This window comes from Diorhabda carinulata, chromosome 3, assembly GCF_026250575.1.
Source record: "Diorhabda carinulata isolate Delta chromosome 3, icDioCari1.1, whole genome shotgun sequence".
Classification (NCBI taxonomy): Eukaryota; Metazoa; Arthropoda; class Insecta; order Coleoptera; family Chrysomelidae; genus Diorhabda; species Diorhabda carinulata.
The window spans coordinates 27,667,022-27,690,335 of record NC_079462.1 but is presented as its reverse complement, the minus strand read 5'-3'; the positions used below and the strand labels follow the sequence as shown (position 1 = coordinate 27,690,335).

Below are 23,314 nucleotides of genomic sequence, written 5' to 3'. Positions count from 1 at the left end.
AGACAGTCTGTGACATTAGAAGTAATACAGCAAAGGGTAACAAATTATCCAGAATTCAATTATACCAGCTTAGAAACATTGCGTCATGTTTCGTCAGCATGTGGTTTTAAGCACAGAAAACTGAATAAACGTATGGCAATAACCGAATCGTCAAGGATAGTTCGATGACGATAAGATTATTTACGTCAGATAAAAGTTCTAATAAAGTTCTAATAGACAAATGGGAAACAAAAAGGGCTCGTCTGGTACTCTGTTAAACCAAACGCCCTTACAGCTAGGTACAATTTACTCGTCTATTTACGTTTTATAATTTAATATTCAGTTGTCTGTCTAAATAACTGCGTAATATATCCATGAAATTTGCAGACAACTTCAGTTTTTTTAATAGTAATTCCGCTACCACACCTTGAATATATTGGACAAAGAACTGAATCTTGTAGCGCGATAAATTATTATGAATATTACATACCTCAAACGTTCGTATTAATCTACAGTTCATATAATATAAGTAAAACAAAATAGAGATAAATAAATCATTCTGATTTGTCTGGTATGTAGTTATAAATTCATAATTTATGTGGCAACATTTTTGTTATAAAAAAAGTCCTGTATTTATTATAAAAAGTGAAAAGTTTATCACAATAGCAATGTCAGAAATAGAAAACATTTAGAAAACATCTACGGGGGTGTCTGAAAAGTGTCCAAACTTAACCTAAAGTTGTCAGCACTTATCAAGTTGGGAAATATAATTATTTGTACATACGTTGACAGATTCTAAATAAAATTTTAATTATGAAATTTAGACGCCTTTTCCTCAGTTTGACAATCGTATGAGTAAGTCGTTGTAAATATTTTTCTGAATATGGAAAAAATTGTATATCAAATTGTTATTAAATATCCATCATTTATGAACGTGAAATTTCGGATAGCTGAATTCAAACTTGGAATCAACTTGACAGACGACGAGACCTCAGGACGGGAATATTAATATTTTTTGTTGATAATGCATGTTTATATTTATACATGTTTTTAAATTATCGTAAGTGTGATAATTAGTTTATGTTTGGCAGATACATACAAAAAACATGTGGATTTCTCATTCTCGCATTATATTCGAGTAGAGGTAGATAATCGAGCAGCAGACAGGTGTTGCTCCGAGGACGCGTTTTTTTTAAATTCTCGGAATTACCTATTGGTTCCTTTAATTCAAAATTTTATTTGAATTATTCATCCAAAAATGCTCAAAGACAGCGTAGTCATGCATTTGATGGAGATTACAACTCCCCCTAACTTTCGAATGACTTTTTCTCTGAAATAGAGAGTCGTAAAGTCAAATGTAAAGAAAGTATTTTAGTATCTGATCTACACTTTTAGTCTGAGCTATTTTTATCGTAAAACTAACTGTTGGCCAAAAAATTTATTTTTGTTTTTGTGACCTTTGCATTGAATAAAATTTTTGGCATACATGGGATAAACGAGGACTATTTAGGAATTCATTATAGTAGTTCTTACGTGCCTGTGAATTTTTAGCTTGTTAGAAATGTTTGCAAGGTCGCTTTCAAGGATTTCAAAAGCAAAAAAGTACAGGATGCTTCAGTTGGAATGATAAAATTTATTATCTTTCTAGTTCAACAAAAGTTACAACATCGATGTAAAATTCTTCATATTATAAAAGCCCTTACAAACTAAAATATATAAAATGTGAATTATTGAATGCGTTTGTCTATATTTGAATAAACATATTTCGATTTCCGTAGGTAACTAACATTTAACCTTTTCTAGACATATTTGTCCATTTAGACGAGTATGTGCTAGAAAAGAACAAGAAAATTATTTAGTTCCGCCATGTACGTACACATTAGACTTTTTCCAAATATTGGAATAGGTATTTGCGTTTAAGTAACTTTTGTAGATATATACGGTTATATTTACTCTTAGTAGTTATGATTTTTAATAGACTTTTGCAAATATTGATCAACGTTATACCCACGGAATTGTATATGTAAACATTTGTACGGGTAATGAACTATTTTTATAATCTGTTCAATGTTTATCAAAATATATTGAACAAAGAAAAAACTACGAACCGAATTTGAAACATATTGAAATAGACCGATCGGAAATAACAAACACATTTTACTTATCAATGAATAACAAAATACGATCATATGAAATTCAAAATATTTAAATCCACCTACTGTTTATACACAAAGCTTACTGGAACATCCTTATCTCGAATAGGATGTTTGATAATATTGCGAAAATCGCATATAGCCAAGATTGCGTACATCTGGAATTTAGCGATGATTGCGTACAGGTCAGAATATTTGACTTAACTCACTATAAATATTGAAAAACCTAAATTCATTGTTATAAGGAATAACCAAAATATTAATATCATCCCTATTCTCACATTGAATGGAAACCAAATAGAATGGGTGCAAAAATATAAGTATCTTGGTTCAGTCATAAACGCTCAAATCGATACAGACGAAGAAATCAAGATCAGAATTTAAATGGCTCGAAAGGTATTTGTCAAGTACTCCTCAATGTTTGCAAACAGAAATATAAACCTCAACGTCAGAATCGGATTCATGGAATGTTATGTGTGGTCAGTACTGCTGTACGGAGTGGAAACCTGTCGCTCTATAAAGTCATCCTGAAGATACCCTGGACTGACAGAATCACCAACGACGAAGTACTAAGACGCATTGGTCGCAAAAGAAACCTGTTGACAATTATTAAGATAAGAAAAACATCTTACATAGGACACATCTTACGCAACGACAAATACCTACTGCTACAGAACATAATACAGAGCGGAGTAGAGGGTAAGAAAGGCATCGACAGGAAGAAGAAATCCTGTCTACGTAACATAAAAAATGGACAATTCTCAGCGTCGAAGAATTGTTTCATGTTGCGTGGCACAAAGACGCATTTAAAAACGTAGTCGTCAACATTCAATGAGAAGACAGAAAGAGAATAAGAAAAAGAGTTGGAATCTGGATACGAAGTCCTTGTTCAACACTTATGGAAGAAAAATAAAAAAAAGGTTATTTCAGATCCTAACCTATGCGAACACGTAGGTATAAGTAGGTTTATATTCTTGAAAGACAAACTATAGCATCGGGTGATTGTGTCGTCCTTTCTGGGAGACCTGATAAAAATGAACAAACGGGGCTTTTTTCTTTTTTTGCTTCTATCTGTCAGAAATTCAAATGACCGGAAGGTGAGACTTTATTTTAATCTTTATTTTCGGAAATGTATTTGGGCTGCCTCCAAAGGTATGTGACAGGAAAGAAATATTTGATTCGCTTTTCATATCAAAATACACGTGAAAATCATCAAACTCTCCTTTTTATGTGTACAGCAATAAACTACGTCCTGTATATTAGTAGATATATTTATATAATGTTGAATTATTGGAGTATACTGTTATCATCAGCTTTTTGTTTATTTTAATTTGGTCAGAACATTAATCTCAACAGTCACATTAAACGATACAAAGTTAGTTTGCGGCTAATCAAAACTATTTCTCAATTTATTTTTTATCGAATCCAATTAGTGTGAGTTATTGACAAATTTTTCAATATCGACCTTGATATAAATTGTTTATAATCATTTTTCAAATCTATGTGAACAGACAAAAAAATAATACCTGCTGGAGGATAAGATAAAAACACTTTAAATAATATATAATAAATTAGTTAATCGTATGCTCTATATGCCACTATTGAAAGTGTTGTGTTCATTGAAACATTCATAAGTGGAGGTTAAAGCGGTTGCAGCTCGTGGTACTATACTTTGAGTGTACATACAACATAAGGTGAAAAAAATTGGGGGTCGACCCGCCAAAAATATTCTTCTTCCCTATCAAATCGTGAAGCTGGGCAAGAAAATTGAGGAATCTCATCTAAAAAGTAATTGACCTCGAAACATAAATAAAAATAAAATCAACAATAATAAATTCATTAAAATTAAGAATCTTTTAAATCATTTGTCTCTCAGTAATTAACATTGCGATATCAGTTTACACCCATTGTACTTTTAAGAGTTTGGAAATGATATTTGGCTTATTATGTTATAGAAGGAGGCACTTGATAATTTAAATTTAGTAACATTTGATTTCTCTAGGATTTATAGTTACTTCATAATTAATTATCAAGGTTCGAATAAATACATCGCCCCAGTTTTTTTTCTTGTAGCGGCTCGGCCGATAACTACGTCATTAGCGCCGATAGCCTGACTAGAAAATTTACATAGAATGTATCATTATCACACCTTTGCTGTTATATATGTTTTTTAAAATATCAAAATACTCACTTTTGGTTCGAAATTTATATGTTCGGTACATTTTGATTTTAGCTTCTTTGGTACTTTTTACAACTAAATACAAAATATACAAAACAGGTTTAAATTTGTTAGCACCTGTCTCAACACATGAGGGTATTTTTAAATTAATACAAATTATTTCGACGTATTTTGTTAATCAAATATATGCTACGACCTACACAAAATACTAGGAACCACCGCAAAAAGGTTAGAATTTCACATTAATGATACATAAAGTCCTGCTCCCTAATTGGAGCCAATACTAATTGATGCCCTGCGGCTCGTAGTCTATCATCATGTCATCCTCGTATGGAATATCATAATTTTACAATACACTGTATAATTTCTCAAATATTCTCTACGTTAATCATGTTAACAATTGATTTATATTCATTTTCTGAGATCGCTCTCGATCAGTTAATGATTTCCACCCAGTTTTATTTTAATTATAATGATCTAGTTGTCCAATTAATTAAATTTTGGAATTATATAAATAAATATACATATATATATATATATATATATATATATATATATATATATATATATATATATATATAATAATTTCAAATTATCGATTAATAATCATTTTGAATTATTGAATAGATTAATATAGAAAAATTAGATAATTATACATTATATTAATATACTTACGATATTTATTTAAAATTTGAATTTGTAAGTTGTAGGTGTTACCTCCTAACAAAATAAATTAAGAGAGTTTGATATATTTTCCAAATCTGTTAAATTTTTCTTACACCTGCAACAAAATACCTCGTGTAGTGTTTATTAAAAAAAGTAATACAATATAAATCAAACAAAATACCGGTCTTTTTCCAAAAATATTTGGTGAAACACATTTTTCGTAAAATTTTAAAATTATCATTAAAAAGTCTATAGAAACGCGAGACAAGGTTTCGCGGTTTCTCATCAGAGCACTCTCGTCCGGAGTCTCGAATCCGAACTGGAGTCAATACTAACCAGTGCTGCTATTTGGTTCATGTAGTTACTCTTCAGTAGACGCTTCCCCCTCATATGTACAAGGTACGTCTAACATAAGATTTCCACTTAATCTCCTAATAGATATCAAAGTGTTTCTAAACTTCCTCCTGAAACTGGAAAAGTGAAAAGAAATACCTAAAAGTGGTTTTCCTAGGGTTACCGCCCACTAATAAGATCGTTTTTGACTGAAATTATCTGTGACGAATATCTGAGTATTTATACGGAATAGGCAACAGCGTCTTTTGAATGCTTTGAAAGCCATTATCTTATGTTCAGTCCTACTTTTGTAAAGTATTTAATCAACACAAATTCATAAGCATGCTTAATTGACATAGAGCTATTGAACATGGAAACTGACACGATGAATGGAGATCCATTTTGTTTAATGATGAGTCGAGGTAAGTATTGTGTTCTGATTGTTAAATAATTAGTCTAATAAGTATATCTCTGTTTAGGAAAAATGTCTTAGGCGTATAACTAGCAGCTGAATAAAATGGTTGGTCTTGCGATATTATCATCTAGAACAGTTTAGGAATTGAAAACAGAAACTCGATTAAACCTTTTGGAAAGCATGGTTGAGTCGTCCATTTGATAAAAAGTATAGTAGACTAAAATTAGAAGAAGATCATATGCTGCAACAGCATTACTTCAAAGGTATGATTTTAACAATGTATAGCAAGACATTCTGTCTAGACTGCCTTGTCGAGCAGGTTGCAACAATTTGGATAATTCCACGAGGAGGAAACAACTATTTATCTCAACAAGCAGAATAGTTAAGGCATTGAAATAGTTATACAACATCTGGAAATGAAGGAAACTCATAAGCGAGTCCGTGAAATCTTTTATTGGATGAGAAGAACCGGTACGACTTGTGCTTCGAGTAACGGGGCGCGTCTCAAGATAAAGACATCTACAAAACAATATATTGCTGGAAGCCTTTCCGACAGAACCACGTTAGATATCGCAGGATCAGTTCCAAAAATATGAGATTTCAAGAGGGAATCATAAAAATTGTTTAATGCTTTAAATATTGTGGACTTCTTTGAATAGAAGTTACAAGTTTTTTACAATTTCACAAGATTTTTCACGGATAAGAATACGTGACTGGAAATATTCTAAAAAACTCTATTTAAGGGCAGAAAAAACTTGTTAGTGCACGGATACCTTCTTGTAGCTAAGTATGTAGTTTGCATTAAAATTATTGAAATATGTGTTGGATTCAGAACATTCTTCACATAAGTGCCAACACAAAGAGCCGTTAATCACACTGATATTTTTTCTACAGAATCCATTGAATGTTTGTGCAAGCTAGAAATAAATTAAATTCTTGGTGTAGCTCGGAATTTGTTGTCAATTCCATTTTCAGACAAAGAAAACCACAGATGTTTATTGAATTTTTTTTCGGATTCTCAATCTATTGGTATTATTTTGTTATGGAAAATAAAAACTAGATTATTGTTGGTGAAGTAAGTATCCATTAAATTTCTATTCAGTTTCATAACTAGATATATTTACAAAATAGGGATCTGACATTATTAATATTAAATTGAATTATCATTCCAATTCCAATTCCATTGTCATTCCAAAAATATCATTTTGTTGAAGAAAAATTACTAATAATATATTAATTTGCACCTATGAAGATGTATTAAAACTGTGCCTTAACAAAATGCTGATAATATTCTAGAGACTTTCAAAACTATCTCAGTTTGGAATATTTTGTACCATATATAATATTTAATATTTTTTCATTTACCTATTAACCATTCGCAAAAAAGTTGTAATTGCATTCCGTCTCAGCAGTGTTCAGTTTCCCATTGAATAACTTCAAGTATTGGATTACATGGCCGAGAAATAATAGACGCAAGCTACATATATCACTTTTTTGTAATTAATTGAAATGTGAATTATTTTAATGAACGTTGTTTCCTCACCACAAATCAGTTGTTAGAAAAGTCATTTCGTAAACCGAAGATATGCTTTACTAATTAACTACAAGGTTTTTTAGAATGTCTTTCACTCCTAAAAGTTGTTCACAAATTATATTCGGATCAATATAATTTCATGTCTGTGCGGAATTAAAAACTTCACGATCTTCTGGTCCTGTCAACAGTTGGACAGTTCTTTGGCAACTTCCTTGACTCCTTTCTTAAGATAATAAATGTTTGTTCCATAATTTACTCATTTTTGGGTAGGGAGATTTGAGAACTTCGGGAAGATCAAGATAAATCAAGACCAAATGTAATAATTAAACATTTCTAGATCGAGCTAGGTTGGAACGTCAGTTTTTAACTATTTTTGAAACTAATTTCCTAACAAAAGATACATAAAATCAAGACGATCCATCAACAAAAACAGTATTAAGAAAAATAATAATATTTAGAAAATGAAATTAGAGAAAAATAAGATGGGTCTACAGCAAAAATGAAATGGAACTGTGCATAGATTATTATTAGAAAAAGCGAACATTTCATACTAATTTTGCAGTGGAACTCCTCACTCTTATTATTTCCTCAATGTAAGTAAAGAAAAAAAAAGTTTAGGTCAAAACCAAGGCATATCAAATGGAATATTGGATTTAAAAAATAATGATAATTTGATGAAAAAGTTATGAAAATTTCACCAAAAATACTGAAATCTCGATTTTAGATTTCATTTATTTCAAAACATCGATGTGATAATACTGGAACAAAAGAAATTAGGAGATGAAATAATAGAAATATTAGCAACAGGGCAAAGAATAAATATTCGAGGTTTATTCCAGAAGTATGGGATCTTTCCTCTATATCTTCACATAAATATCATATTCCATCATTGCCTTCTTTATTTGAGCCTTATTTATTATGTTAAATAACACATTGCCAGCGGTATTTCCATTTCCTAAGACAGTAATTGAAAACAGTTGTCGGAATTGTCTCAGTATATCATATATATATAATATAATATTAGTTTCCACCGTCTTTTCGTCATCGAACCGGTATTCTTTGTGCGGCATTTTTAATCTAGGAAAGAATCATGAGTCAAACTATACGATATGGTTCTTTGGTATAAATTGCTGTGAAAGGATCGATAAATGAGCTGCTTGCCGCAATATTCTCAAACTTCATCTTAATATTGTGTTTAATGTGTTACCTTTCCGAGCATATTTGGTGTACAAGCATATTCATAATTACAGAAAACAGTCTTCATTGAGGTCATCTGGGACCTCATTTTTTTCTAGGGCTCATAATCCTTCCAATATAGAACTTCGCTTTTTCTCTGGATATTATCCAGCTCACTTACTAAAATTGACGCAATTTTGTAGATCTAATTTTTGAGGTGATGCAACAACAAAATACAGGGGAAAAGCACACTGTAAACAAACGCCCGCTGCTCATGCACTTACTCGCCCAGTCGGTAACAGCCCATACTTACAAAGTAATAAAGATTCACTGGTGAAACTTATCCCCTACAACGTTCCTTGAAAGTTTTGGTGCGGAGATATGAAGAGATGCTCAATACTATTAGGACAAATCTCGTATAAAGCAGAAAAGAAGATATATCTTTGAAAAGAGACTCGAAAAGAAATTGAAACATTATTTACCGAAGAATAGCAAACTATGCTGTATCCATTGTGAGCAATGAAAATCGAATGGAAACCAAAACGAATTATTATGATAAGAGTATGAAATATAACGATATGGGATAAAATTAGAGATACAATAATAACATTGGACCTATATAATGAAATTGTTTGACATAATGAATCGGTGCTGCTATTGACACCCTCCACGGAAATTTTTATACAAACGGATCAGAATTAAGCTTTTTCCGTATCTCTAAGTCTTGCCGCGTGATCCGAAGTCGCCACAAATCTATCATCTAAAATCACCATCCTCCACGGAAAAAACTGTGGTCTAATTCTAATCCTGGAAACACGGAAATTTTAAAACTAAACTAACCTAACCTAACCTAATCATCACTATCAGCAAGCTTAGAATAAGAGTCAGAGAATAAATTACGAGATATACATAGCAATATCATCAATTCATTATTACTAAGGTTATTCTCACAATCAAATTATTTATTAATAATTTTTTTGTATAATTCATTCTAAATGAATGGAAAAAATATATTAGGATTAGAAATGGCATGTATGTCAGATTTCATCTGTAGGAGGTATTTATCCGTGGATGATATTTTTTCGTGGATGGTATTTATCCGTGGACAGTAGTCATCCGTGGACAGTATTCATCCGTGAGTTGAAGCTTATTATTGTAACATTCACTGCTGAAATTATAGACACGGATAAAGTTTCATTCGGCTCATTTCTTTAAAACTGTCCGTGTCTCTATAGTTGAAATTAGAATCACGAATTTTTACTTGGAGGATGCCAATAGACACTTCGATATTGAATAGTAGATTAAAGAATTGCAACAAACTTAATTTGATACAAAGAATTATAATGCAGAATGATAAGAAACTGAGAATATGATATTGGAAAACTCGTTCCACACCGTACTCACTTAATGGTAGGTACATAGTAAAATAATTAAATATTTATTATTTTCACAAGCCAGGTTATCATATTGAATTTCTTATTGCTTTCTACTTTTGTAGCTACGAGCATTTCACTTCACACCGAAGTTTAATCTAATAAAAAATATAATTCATCAGTACAAAACTGTCGTTTTAGACCTCCCTATTCATTAGACTTTTGTAGTTTTCTACTGTATTTTTACTTCACAAAAAATAATTAATAATATAGAATACTATCTGCCCAGAACGGTGTATGAAAAAAGTTTATTCACTCTTATTACGAATATGCCCAATTATAGGGACCGAAATCGCAGGAAACATAATCCCAATTACGATTTGAATGACAAGAAAAAAAAAGCGAAGTTTTTTATAAATAAAAAAATAAGAGTTGTTTTCCTTAATGTATAACAGCCCTAGGATACACATTTTATTTCTGCAAAATTTGATTTTCGTAAAATCCGAATAAAGTTACCATACATCACTTGAATGTCAGTACCGTGTCATGTCCATTCCTAGAATTTACCGATAAATTATTAATTTTTTTTGTCGTAACAAATGATTTAAACTAATTACCTTATAAATTCTAATGTTTATGATCAAACTGAGGAAAATTGATGCACTTGTTGTTTAATATCTTAAGTTACCATGTCAGTACCGTGGATAAATGAGTCAGTACCGTGGAACTCAAAATCCGACATTTGTGTCTTGCTCGTGATACTTTGAAGTTGTAGTAAATTCCTCTTAGAGTTTTATTTTTACAGTAAAATAGATGAATAATATGCATAAAAAAGTTAGAAAAGTTAAATTTTAAAATCTTGAAATTTTGAATACAAAAAATCACAGTTAGAACGGAATCACCCATGTGATGTTATTATTATGATCTTTGTTACAAATATTGATATTAAAGATGCTACAGAAAACAAAACTCAGTTACTTATATTCAGTATTATATTATTATATTTAGTTAGCGTTTAAGTAAATCGTTTTTATTGTTTCGAAAAATAATAATCAATATTTTGTTAATTTCAAGAAATAAGTTGCTTCTTATTAATTTCTCATTTATTTACAGCAAGGCACTTAATATAAAAAATATCTACGTATTTTCTATTTTTGAAAAGGTAGTGAAACAAACCTTTCAAATAACCATTAATAGAACTCCGTTTCTATTTGATATTTTCAAGGTTTCACGTTCAAAATATAAAAAATGGTGAGGCACGGTACCAAATTAGAACTTGTGAAGCATTGAATATTATCCAAAACGACATAACCTTATTTTTGCTGGTTTCTTTTCATCTGTATCTCACCATCATACGAATTATGATATTGTACAAACGTCATAGAACGTACAACGTTCATTTTTGAAAAAAAAATCCAAAAACGCTATTCATAAAAAAAAATTAACTAAAAAAACAAAAGTGATGAAAAAATACATACAATAAAATATAATGTTAATAGTAAAGAATCTGTTTTTATCTATTGTTTTTTTATAAAAAAAAACTATTTGTCAGTGTCAGTTTTACAATAAGCGTCTTGCCAATTTTATTAATATGGCTCCTTCAACTGAAAGAGAGAGAAGCAAGAGATTTATTTAACGAAATATATTTAGATAAACCTCAAAAGGAGAATTGTGGAACATTTAATGGAACGGGAAGTCTGTGGGCTGCTCCATCAAATAGAAGACCAGGCTCGTCGCTTATTCCTGATAGATATTTTGCTGTTATTAGAAGATAACCCTCACGCCACCACAACAGAAATTACTTTACAACAAAAACCAAATTTTCTTAATAGTGTAGTATTTCCAGACAAGGCAACGTTTAATGTTCAGGTAGGAATCGTTAAGAAAATGTTTAATGGTTTTTTATTTTTGTTTCCGGAGCTAATTTTGGTATTTCTAAATCTAAATCTAAATAATAAGAGAAACTTGGATCCTAGTAATTTTTCCAACAAGATAATGCACCACCTTATTAAGGTCTCAATGTTCGAAGATTTCTGGATAACCAATTTTAATGAAGGTGGTTTAGAAGAAGTGGATCGATGGAGTGGCCATATAGTTCACCTGATCTTACCTCCTTGAAAGTAACTAATTTTCTCATTTTTATTCGTATGTACTTAAATTCTCTTTCATAATGTCAAAAAATAAGCACAATAAAATCAAGTAAAAAACGTAGATTCCTATTCGACTATATTCGACGTATTTTTGCAAAATGAATATTGTACTCTTTACGAATTTTATGTATACATTTCAATTGTGCCTTCCTCGATATTTTTGGATAATGCTATCATTTCCTACGGATTGAAGACGGTTAAAAACTACGAGTTTACTACTGTTTAAGTCTTTATATAGAATCATTTTCTCCTAGTCCTTAATTCAGAGATAATCAAATCAGTATTTCTTATTGACTTTCGGAAGAAAACTTACTTTTACATATCAGTTGTACCAAAACACTATCTCTATATAATGGTCTATTTAGTCTATTATTATTCAACAACACATTGCCACATTGTTTTTGTGTACAACACTTAGACAGTCACATGCACTACAGCTTCTTAAGATGAAATACTATCAAGTCTCGTCACAACCACGAACTTGACTGTTTTGTTATCAGTAACAACAACGCACGAACAAATATAATATATATTTATAACACCAGATTTTTATTAGAACTTGTTAATCCAAACGATAATTAATAAGCCATACAATCATTTGGTATTAACTTTTTGGTTTATTTTCAATGCTGAAACAAAATTATCTGAACAAAAAACATAAGTTTACTTGAGTCCAAAAGAGCTTGATAATTACCTATAAAATATAACCTGACTTAATCTCAATTATAATTAAATTAATTAACCCAGTGATTCAATGTAGTACATATGAAACAAAAAATGACTTCAAGTATTAATGCCCATTTAGAATAATTCAATCCCTATTTATCCAATACCTCAAATGAAAAAAAAATAATTGTTACCCAAATGAATTTAAGCTCTATTCAATGTAACCAATAAATGAAATATATGAAATAATAAAATAATAAAATTTAATTCTCCAATTTATTTTCATAAATTGAGATTACATCATATTTTAAACTATTTTAATTTTTCATCATAAATTGAAATTTGCCCATTGTTGCTCAATTTAAAAAAGTAATTTTCACTTCACCTATAAACTAATTCAAATTCATCTCAAAATATTGAAATCAAACCCTAATTTTCATTTTGCCCATTATAAATTAATTCCAGTTAATCCATCTAAATTGAACTTAATCCACAGTTCATATTATAAATATTATGAACCAATTTAGATTTCTCCAGTCAACCTCTAATGTTATTTCAATTAACGGGAATTTATTCCCATGAATTGAGATCAGCCGCAAAGTTTTACTTTCAAAATAAACTAGTTTTGACTTTACCTCTAAATTTATTTAAATGTATTCCATAAATCAAAATCAAATCCCAAATTGCACATTATAAATTAATTTTAATTCATCATCACAAAGTGTCATTAACCCCCTAATTCCAATTCACCTACAACATTATTTCATTTTATTCCCATAAATTCCCATAACGTTACAAACAATCTAATGCAAATTTATTTCCTTAAACTGAAATCAACCCCCCAATATGCATTTCAAACAATCTACTTCAATTTATTTCATGAATCGAAATAAACTCCAATTTTTTACTCTAACTATAAACTAATTTTTTTTTATTCCCATAGATATAATGCGTCATTTTTTCAATCAAAGTATGTATATAATTACAAAATATAAACTAATCTCAATATTTTCCCATGAATTTAAAATCTTCAGTTTTCACTTTACCTAAAATCTGAATTAATTTAAATGTTAAAAAATTGGATATTGAAAAATCATTCTATCAAATCAAGAGATAAATTTCTCGTTTCATTTAACTAACCCAAAAATTAAAAAAAAGTCGACTTTCTCCTAAGACATTATCTAATGTCTTATCTAATCCCTAATAAAAAATTATCGGTTTTTGATCATTGATAAAAATAATTTTCTGAAATAAAAAATATCAAATAGTTTATCAAAATTTGTCTTAAAATAACTAAGGTTTCGAATGTTTATTGATAATTATATATTCATAATATACTAGGTTTTACCCGCGGCTTCGCTCGCATCGAATCCATTAAATAAGTATCAGAAATCATTATAATAGAAAAGAACGAACTCTGTAGCTATATTAGAACCTGAGATATAGATCTTTGAATGTAGAAAAATTGCCAAAAACCTACAAAAATCCATAACTCCACATTGAATGTCCGCGCCTAGCTCCTCTTCAACTCAACCGATTTAAGTGTTCAAAAACTCAAAAGGAAGAGGATGTTTCAGCGGTGTTTTTAAACCAAAACGAAGTCTCTATCTAGAATAGAAACTTTGATATTGAGGATATAACGTGTGTATGTGAAAGACTCCCATAAGTGATGTACAGGGGGAAATCGCATTTGAGTATAACTTGAGAATGGTGAAAATTAGATGAAATCCGATGGTTGATGGCTGATCTGTGCATCAATACCTTTCATTGAAAAAAAAATTATGCAAATCGGTTGGGTAGAACGCCTGAACGGACTCGGAATGGAAATCATCAATTTTTTCAATATATAAGATATGTAAAACTTCATAATAGTAGTAAAATATAAACAAATTACTTTCCAAAAAGCCCAAATTTTCATCATTCCATTTTTTGAATTTATAAAACAAATTAAGAAATTATCAATACGTTTTAGAAAAACTCATTTAAAAAAGCCGAGTAACGCTATTTAATTCTTATTCTCAAAAACGTTTTTCACAAAAAACTTTTTTTGTCATCAAGATATTGTTAAAATCTTGCAGTATCTCATAAAATAACTGGTCATATGTTACTTGCTGACGCTTCAATAACAACGAGACGCCGTCATGATTATTAAACTTTTATATTTGAATATATGTGAATATCGCATTCTTCTACTGTTCACAGAAAAACGTTTTTTTTTATGTACATAAACCCAAATGAATCAATATCTAACTATGAAAGGCAATTCCATCCTCGGACTCTATTTCTACGTAGAACATAACTCCGAAGCTGGCCCTTCACTTTCCAAGTTGACCTGTGCTATGTAACTTATGATTGTCCTAATTAATAATACTTGGCAATTTGAAGTTAGTCTCGGTAAATTTAACTGTAAATATCTCATTACAACTACTGCAAATCGAGAAATTTACACTAATTTGGTCTCTAACCTTTGATAACTGAGACAGCACGAATAGAGGGACTAGTTTCAGTATTATATGATCACATTTCAGGATTATTTCCTTCTTATAATTGTCTATTATGCTTACTAGCTCCTACTACTTCGTAACAGAAAATTAATTTAGTAGCTATGACAATACCCAGCGCAGCTACTTTTGATTTAATAATGATAAGTTCTTATTCTGATTTTATTTTTGTGCAATAAATCACTGACACAACTACATTCGTATGAGTACCAAAAATACTGAAAGGTGTCGTGAAAGAAAACTGATTGAAAAGAAGAGATATTTTTATAATTGTGTTTATGCATATCGATAGGTTGCATTATATAGATGATTGAGAGTTTGAAATATTATTAATTTAATAGAATTGATTAACCGCTAAAAATTTTAACGGTAGCTAAAAATACATTTTCCAGACTAAGTAGTTGTTAATGCATATAAATATAAATACAAAATTTTATGAAACTAATCTGGTTGGACCATTACACTATCTTTTTTTAGCACGTGGATGTTTTTGTAAGTATATATCTGGTTAGTTGATTTTATAAAAAAAAAATATTATAAATCGATGTAAAATAACACGAGTGTAGATGAGATAATTGGAAAAAATAATTTGGAAATAGTAAGAAAGATTATTGGTTTCAAGCATTTGAAAGTATCGTAAACACGAATGTAAATTCGAGCATTAGAATAATATAACAAATTTTTCGTGAAAGTAGGCCAAACTTACGATTTCTGAAACTGTAGTAGTAATATTTATTTGGCACTATTTCTTCAAGTATTGATACGTTGCTTCATACCTCTTCCTCGATTTTTGTGACAGCTTTGACAGAGTAATATTTGTTGTGTCTTTTATATCAATTTGGAAATTAATAATTTAAAATTGTGTCAATTTTGCTTGCGATGCTGTAGAAACCACTCAAAGGTGTCCATGTTTTCGGACAAAAATTTCTATTCAAATCGATAAAAATCCAAGACCAAATTCTGCGCAAAGAATCTTTCATTCTTCAAGAGATATAAATATAGTTACTAGTGTCAAGCTTTATTGTCAACCCTCGCAATCGCTTGGGCGCAAAATCGTTCTCGATTAATAAATATTTTCTATATTCGTTTAGTATAAATAATTATTTTGTCAGATTTAACAAAACTATTGATTCCACCAATTTTATATATGATAATGCACGGTATTACTTTATGAAGCATATTTAACATCTATATTAATTAATTTGAGAAAAATATTTTTTAGAACTAATTCAAATGTTTGGCGCTGTCTAATGTAGTAAATGAAATTTTATTGTTTCAACAGTCATAAAATAACCCATTAAATACATACTCTTCCACTTTTCAAAATGACCGATACCTACCGGTCTGTCAGAAAAATATTGCACTGCATGCTTGCTTTCAAAGCATTTTATTCACGAAAAATAGACGCTGGAAAAAGAGATCTTAAACAATTATACAGAAAATAACCATTGATTAGTGGAATTTGATCTAAAAATTATTCAGTAGAGTTATAATTGAGCAATCATCAAGTAGGGTTAACCCAAATTTCCACGATAAAATGTTTATAAGACGGTTCTTTAGTTGCCACTTATTTGGTGACATCACAACGTTCATAAATTCATGAGTACCGATTATATTGAATATATTCAATAACTATCAATGATTTTTAATAAATAGTATTGTATTATTTATTTTAAAAATACGAGGGCGCTTTAATAAGTTCATGGTTATTTCAATGGATAGAAACCATTCTATTTTTCCACGTAATTTCGTTTGAGAATTATAATTTAAGTATTTATTGCTCTCAAAAAATAATATGCCAACAAAATAGGTATTCCTTTGAGAAATGATTTCATCGATGGAGTCGAATCTCATTTAGATTAGAAATCAGAAATTCGGGAATAAATCTAGAGAATAGTGTAGATGATAGAGCAATTCGAATCATATTTCTTGATTTTTTACAATGAATACTGCACATGTATGCACTCTAGTTTTATCCAAGTGCAAAAGAAGTTTTGAAGTTGGAATAAAGTACACCATTTTATAATTTTAAGAAGACTATACCGCATGAATCATAAAAAAAAGTTAGCTGGTGTATTGTGGTGATTCCATGGCTATAAGATTCGTCCATATTACTGTTAAGCAACGTTAAATTCTCCAGCTATATTGTCATTCGATTACCTTGGTGGCCTTTTGAAATACCCAACTTGAGGGAAACTTTCTCATATTCTCATTCAAAATTAAAACTAATTGGCTTTCACGAACTTAAGTACTTTTCTCCATTTTTTCCTCAAATTCCAAAGTAGTCTGCTGTCGAACACAAACTGAATGGTGCAACTTGTTAACAATTTTGCAGACATCATGCCATAGATAAGGAGAGCCATCCTCGTAAAAAAACTATAATTCAATAAAATATGATGATTAGTACTAAAAATTATTTATGTGCTGCTATTCATAATCAAACTGGCCTAATGCAGTAATCCTCTCAGATGTCAGGGTCTTTGTGACCAATAATTATAAATGAATATGATAAACGACACATGTTTTAAAAAGCATTGAAAAACCTATTCAATGATACTGGCATCGTTTCCATTTATATTAGTTTTGATGGATTGAACTAGAAAACATAATAATTCCATTAGAGATTGATTATTCCGTACTTATTTAAAACAGTAGCTCAAAATGAGTTCGATTGATTATTAAAAATCTGTTTCATACTCGTCTACATTTTCGAATATATTTTCCAAAATACGTTGTTTAAAAGCATGAATATTATCTGGTTTACTGATAATATACATGATACCCTATTCTAAAATACCCCCGAATCAAAGGTATGAGGTCTAGTAGCCGAGCTAGTCGTTCCTCGTAGTCCAATTCATCGATCTCAATATTCCTCAGCCAAATATCACCGTCACCGTACGAAGGTTCGCCATTTTTTTCAAATATTTTTCATTTGGAATATTTGCCAAAATTTCGGAAATTAACGATTGCGTTACATTATATGTCCAGTCTTCTGTCATGGTTGTGTTCTGAGAGTTGATAAACCGTTTGCAATTTAGATAGGTATCTAGCTTTTATCCGCGGCTTCGCCCGTATTGTGAAGCCATTATATAAGAGATCATTACCATAAAAATAAATCAATCAATATAATAATTATATTTTATTGCTTGTCTGGGATTACATACATACATACTATGAAGTTACAAAAACTTTATTGAAATACAACAACAAACGTTAAACAATTTAAAAAAATATAAATGCAGAGTATTAATAAAGATATTTTTGTAGTTATTTCGTCGACTGCAAATATGTGTAAATTCCGAACAATAGTCACACGCGAACGGGCTACATATAGTTGACAATGAAAGAATCGGGGATTTTCTAAATGCACTCCCGATATCTGTAATATCTGCCCTTGAGCTTTGTTATGTTTTGAATTGGATTAGAAGGTCAGTGGGAACAATTGAAATCATAATGAGTAGCATCTAACTAAAAATTACACCTAACCTCAAAAATTTGTTTGAAGTTGGCGACATCTGTTAACTTTCATTCAAACTTCAACAGAGATGAACAACAAAGTCAGAATACGAACAATAGAAATTGTTATTTGAAATTTCAGTCTAAATAGTAAAATAATATACCTGTTTAAAGTGCTTTCCTGATAGAATAACAACCACACATCTATGTGCATTTCGAAAACGTGCTAAAAATTTTAGTGTTACAAACGTTCTCGTTGCCAATAAAACTCTTGTGTCCCTATTTGGTATTTTCGTACTTACATTAACAAATACATTTCCAATATTTAACTCCATCATTCAGATTAATTGTTATCTCACGAGGCTGGGAAGTTAGTTAGACCCGACGTCTGTAGACACAAACTTTTAATAGTTCTTGAATTTTCTCCTTCTAGTCCACATAATACTAGGTATATGTCCCGCTTCAAAAATCACTTCACTTTCTTTTAGTGGTCGGCTTATGACTCCAATATATCTCATGATGTTAAATAGGGTTAATTCTATTTTCGACATTTTTAGACAGATTCTTAAACACCTTTTGTTCTAACCACACAAGCACATTTAGGATGTAAAACCAATTTTAAAAATAAAGAAAATCCTACCCAAATCACTGAAAACACTTGAAAAACTACATCAAACACCCTTTCAGATGTTGTTGTTCACCGCTATGGAAGCCAAATTTAGCGCCATCTAGTGACACATGATTTTTGAAAATACTGCGTATATGACGACAGTACAAAATAACATTAATATAGAAAAATTCCAATCAGATGAAATTATAGTCCATTGGATTGGGTATTGACGTGACCGTCGGTATTATAGTACTCAGGGTTGGAACTTTATTACTGGAATGCTAGATGGCTTCAAAGAAGCTATATTTGGAGATTTTCTGACAAATAATTTTTTCATCTTTCGTAAAGAATGTTACTTCTAATACCTCCAAGAATATGTGTACAAAGTTTCATGATGATCAGTTAAGTAGCTTTGACTTAAAAAACAAACATTCATAATATTAGAAAAGATTTTTTCACAATCCTTTGATGGAGATACCGAATTGTGTGAAATCTACTTAAACACTAACAATAGCATTATCCTCGAAAGGCTTCCTTGAGAGAAGCTTACATTAGATTAGATTGTCATGAAACTACGTCCAGTATCTGGGGACAGTTTGTGATAATCTAGATTCTATATTTAAAGAAGTAGTAAATTGTAAAAAACAAAGTCATTGCACATTTATTACTTTCCCCCCTCAGTTTGTTACAATAATCAATACAATCATGATCAAAGTAATTGTTTTCCAATTAATAATTCGTTATCTTTATTATTACACGAATATTATTTCTGGGGCAATCAATATTTTTCAAATTGAACTAATATGGATCTGTTCCCAAATTAAACGTCCACAAGCCGAGCCTACGCTCTGTATGTATCAATAAGGTGATGCCAATCATAGATAATACAAATTTACGCATTTTCATTATGAAATTACCCAAAATATGGTATTTGCTTATCCACTATTATAGTATTGTTTATTTTTTCCAACAGATGCAAAACTCATATCTTTAATAAAAGGATTACGTGACATTCGAATAAAACTTCTGATGATTGATATATTCAACAATCATGCGAGATAAAATTAATACTATAGAAGTATCCATATAATATTTTTGTTAAATTAATACCCAAAACAAAATAATAATATTGATACGTTCATTTATAATATTTGTTTATTATTTTCATCTACTAAGTCATGTATTCATATTACTTTCATCAGTTTCATTAATTTCGTTTGATAATTATTACAATATTTTTACCTATCCTCACTTATGTACTATACTATAAGATTATATTTGTGTATCCATTTTAAAAATCAAATTATCAAATGAAACATGCGCCTATCTGCAAACATCTGAAAATCGGAAGATCTGTAGGAACTGTACAAGAAAAAAAGTAAAATCCAGTTCAAAAGAACGACTGAAATGCAGCTTTCCCAAACAGTCACCATACAAATCGACAAAGTTTGAGCTTCCTCCTTAGAAATAGGCCACTTGCAACCTCATCTACTCATTGACTCATTGCACCCGCATCTCCTTGTCGTCTTCCCAGTGCTTTGTTGATAGACTTCAATCTTAGGTATAAACGTGTGCTAATCCCTATATAAGGACCAAATACAAGAAATATCTATAGCAGAAATGGGAAGATGGAGTTTGGATAGTAATAGTTTTTGCTATAAATTTGTGGTTACCATGGATTTTTCAGTTTGAATAAAAATTTGTTGAATTTGTTTACTTGGTTAATATCTAGAAAATTATATACGATAATGGGGGTACATCTACTGTGGCTTAAAAAGGGGGAAATGGGTGGAATACTCGATATTAAGTATGGATTGAATACGCAACAAAATAAATTGCAGCAGGTTTTGTCTTAGACACTCCTATTAAAGTAACTTTAAAGACTATAATCATATAAACATGAATAATTCGCAATTTCCTGACAAAATTGAATATTTATTTCAATATCGTCTCGCATTTTGAAAAATTTTAACCTTCTTACGCCAGTGCCACGTTAAATTTGATTGTAGGATTTATATATATTTCATAGTTACCGGAAGCACTAAGAGAATAATGTGGAGAAGATTGGTACCGAAGAGTACAAGTAATGTCATGTTATAAGAATCATGTATTTTCGGTTTAATAAAATTTTATGAAGTATCACAATGTTACATGGAGCAGTCAAGAAAGAACATGGATAAAGATACGCGTAAAATATTAGAAAGCAGAAATAGGGATGGAACCTTGTAGTAAAGAAAAATTTCAGAATTCTGATAAGTGGGAACTTGGTGTTATATTGAAAGTAGATCTAAATAGACCTAGATCTCATTTTGTTTAATTTAACGATAATGGAAACACACTCATAAGGAATCGGAGATTCTTGAGAAATTTCGATATAGATGATTTTCAAAATGATTTTTTATTTAATGAAATACTAGATTGAGTTGAAATTAAAAGTTTCTCGGGAACCCTCCATTGTTAACAAAATGATGATGATGAGATAATAGTATGGACTGCCCAACAGAGGTGCAAAATGAATACGAATTTAGAGGATGGAGAAGGTGCAACTGCACTCATCTTTAAAACTATGTTATATTTCAACATTATGGTATTTTTTGTATGATATGGTAGCTTAAGTTTTTGAACAGTCAATCAATATGCTGTCTCATAATGTTCCTTTATTTGGCTTCAAATATAATCACGCATTATTAACACCAATAAAGTACTAACTTATAACAATTGAATGAACAGTGTGAAAATAGAATATAGAAATGTGAAAAGTCCCTGACACTACCAGACAATCAGCGGATTCCAAAGAGCAATAAATAATATTAAAATAAATCTTGATAAAATCCATAATAACTCTAACTGCAATACTCAATTATGCCAAAATCTAAACTGTAATTTCTAATTGATGCAGAAGGATCTGATACAAGCATATCTCCGAAAGCTTCTACCTTTTTCAACTGAAATCACATTCACGTTGACGGACATGAAAATATCCCAATATTCAAACACCTTTAGCTTAAAGAAATTGACATCTTAGAACCCATCGACCTAGAATTTCCGATTGCATGCTTTGATATCTTATCAAAGTAAATTACCCACATTGAAACTCGTCAATATTATTATTACTTTTGACACCAAGTATAATCGAAATTACGTCAACATCTTCAGTGTCGACATTCTCCTAATCAAAATTAAAATATATAATATTTAAATACCTGAATCTATCCATACCGCTACAAACGGTCACATTAACGACATATATTTATCTTTGCCATCAGTGCCTATACATTTCGAACATACGAAAAATACGCTACAAATGATCTTTCATTAATTGATAAAAAAAGATATTTTCTATAATGATAACTTCAATTAAATTTTTACTTCCGCCATTAAGCACAAGATAAGAACAAAAGATGAAAATCCAATTTACGTTAAAGGTTTCCGACATCCGAACGCAATCCAGGAAGAAATTTCTAGACAGGTTAATCACTCGATAAAAACATTATTAGACTCTCAATTTCGATTGTACTAAAGAAATCCAAAAAATCCCTATGATGACGGACTATCGTCAATTAAATGATTACACTATAGAAGATAAGTATCATCTTACCAAAATTAGAGACATTTTAGATAATCTAGGAAAAGATGCATATTTTACTGCACTTGATCTAGATCAAGGCTTCCATCAAATTTAAGTCCACCCAAACTCCAATGAGAATACAGCTTGTTCTATACCCCATGGACTAGTTTTTACAAATGCTATTTGGAAACAGATCTTTCATATAAATGACATCATTATTTTTTCCAAGTACCTACAAAAACACTTGATTCAATTTACTGCAGACTAAAAATTCAATTAGACAGTTCTGAATGTCTGACGAAAGAAATCGGTTGTGACATTGTGACTAAGGCACTAATCCTAGTAAAATAGAAGCCATTAAAATATTCCTATTCCAAAGACAGTGAACGAGGTCAGATCCTTCTTAGAACTTATTAGATATTACAAAAGATTAATTTCATACTTCACGATGCACTCGAAAAGGAGCTATAATGCCAATTACAAAGAAGTTCAATGCAATTCCCCAGTTATGTAGTACCGCTATTTTTGGAAACTTTTGTTTTGACAACCGACACT

General features: G+C 30.3%; 1 protein-coding gene across 9 annotated transcripts in view; it reads right to left on the bottom strand.

The window, feature by feature from the left end:
* The window catches only part of LOC130891512 (PDF receptor), a 156,137-nt gene that overhangs the window by 94,348 nt on the left and 38,475 nt on the right, over positions 1-23,314 (bottom strand). For 2 of the 9 annotated variants that reach the window (XM_057796312.1, XM_057796315.1), the window contains exons 1-2: positions 5,159-5,284; positions 4,987-5,092 (exon numbers count right to left, since the gene is read on the bottom strand). The exons of 5 other annotated variants lie outside the window; for them this stretch is intronic. The gene's annotated coding sequence lies outside the window, so the exon portion shown is untranslated. Of the gene's footprint in view, positions 1-4,986; positions 5,093-5,158; positions 5,285-12,271; positions 12,454-23,314 lie in introns of those variants that run through there. 2 more of the 9 variants (XM_057796314.1, XM_057796319.1) reach the window with 2 other exon arrangements.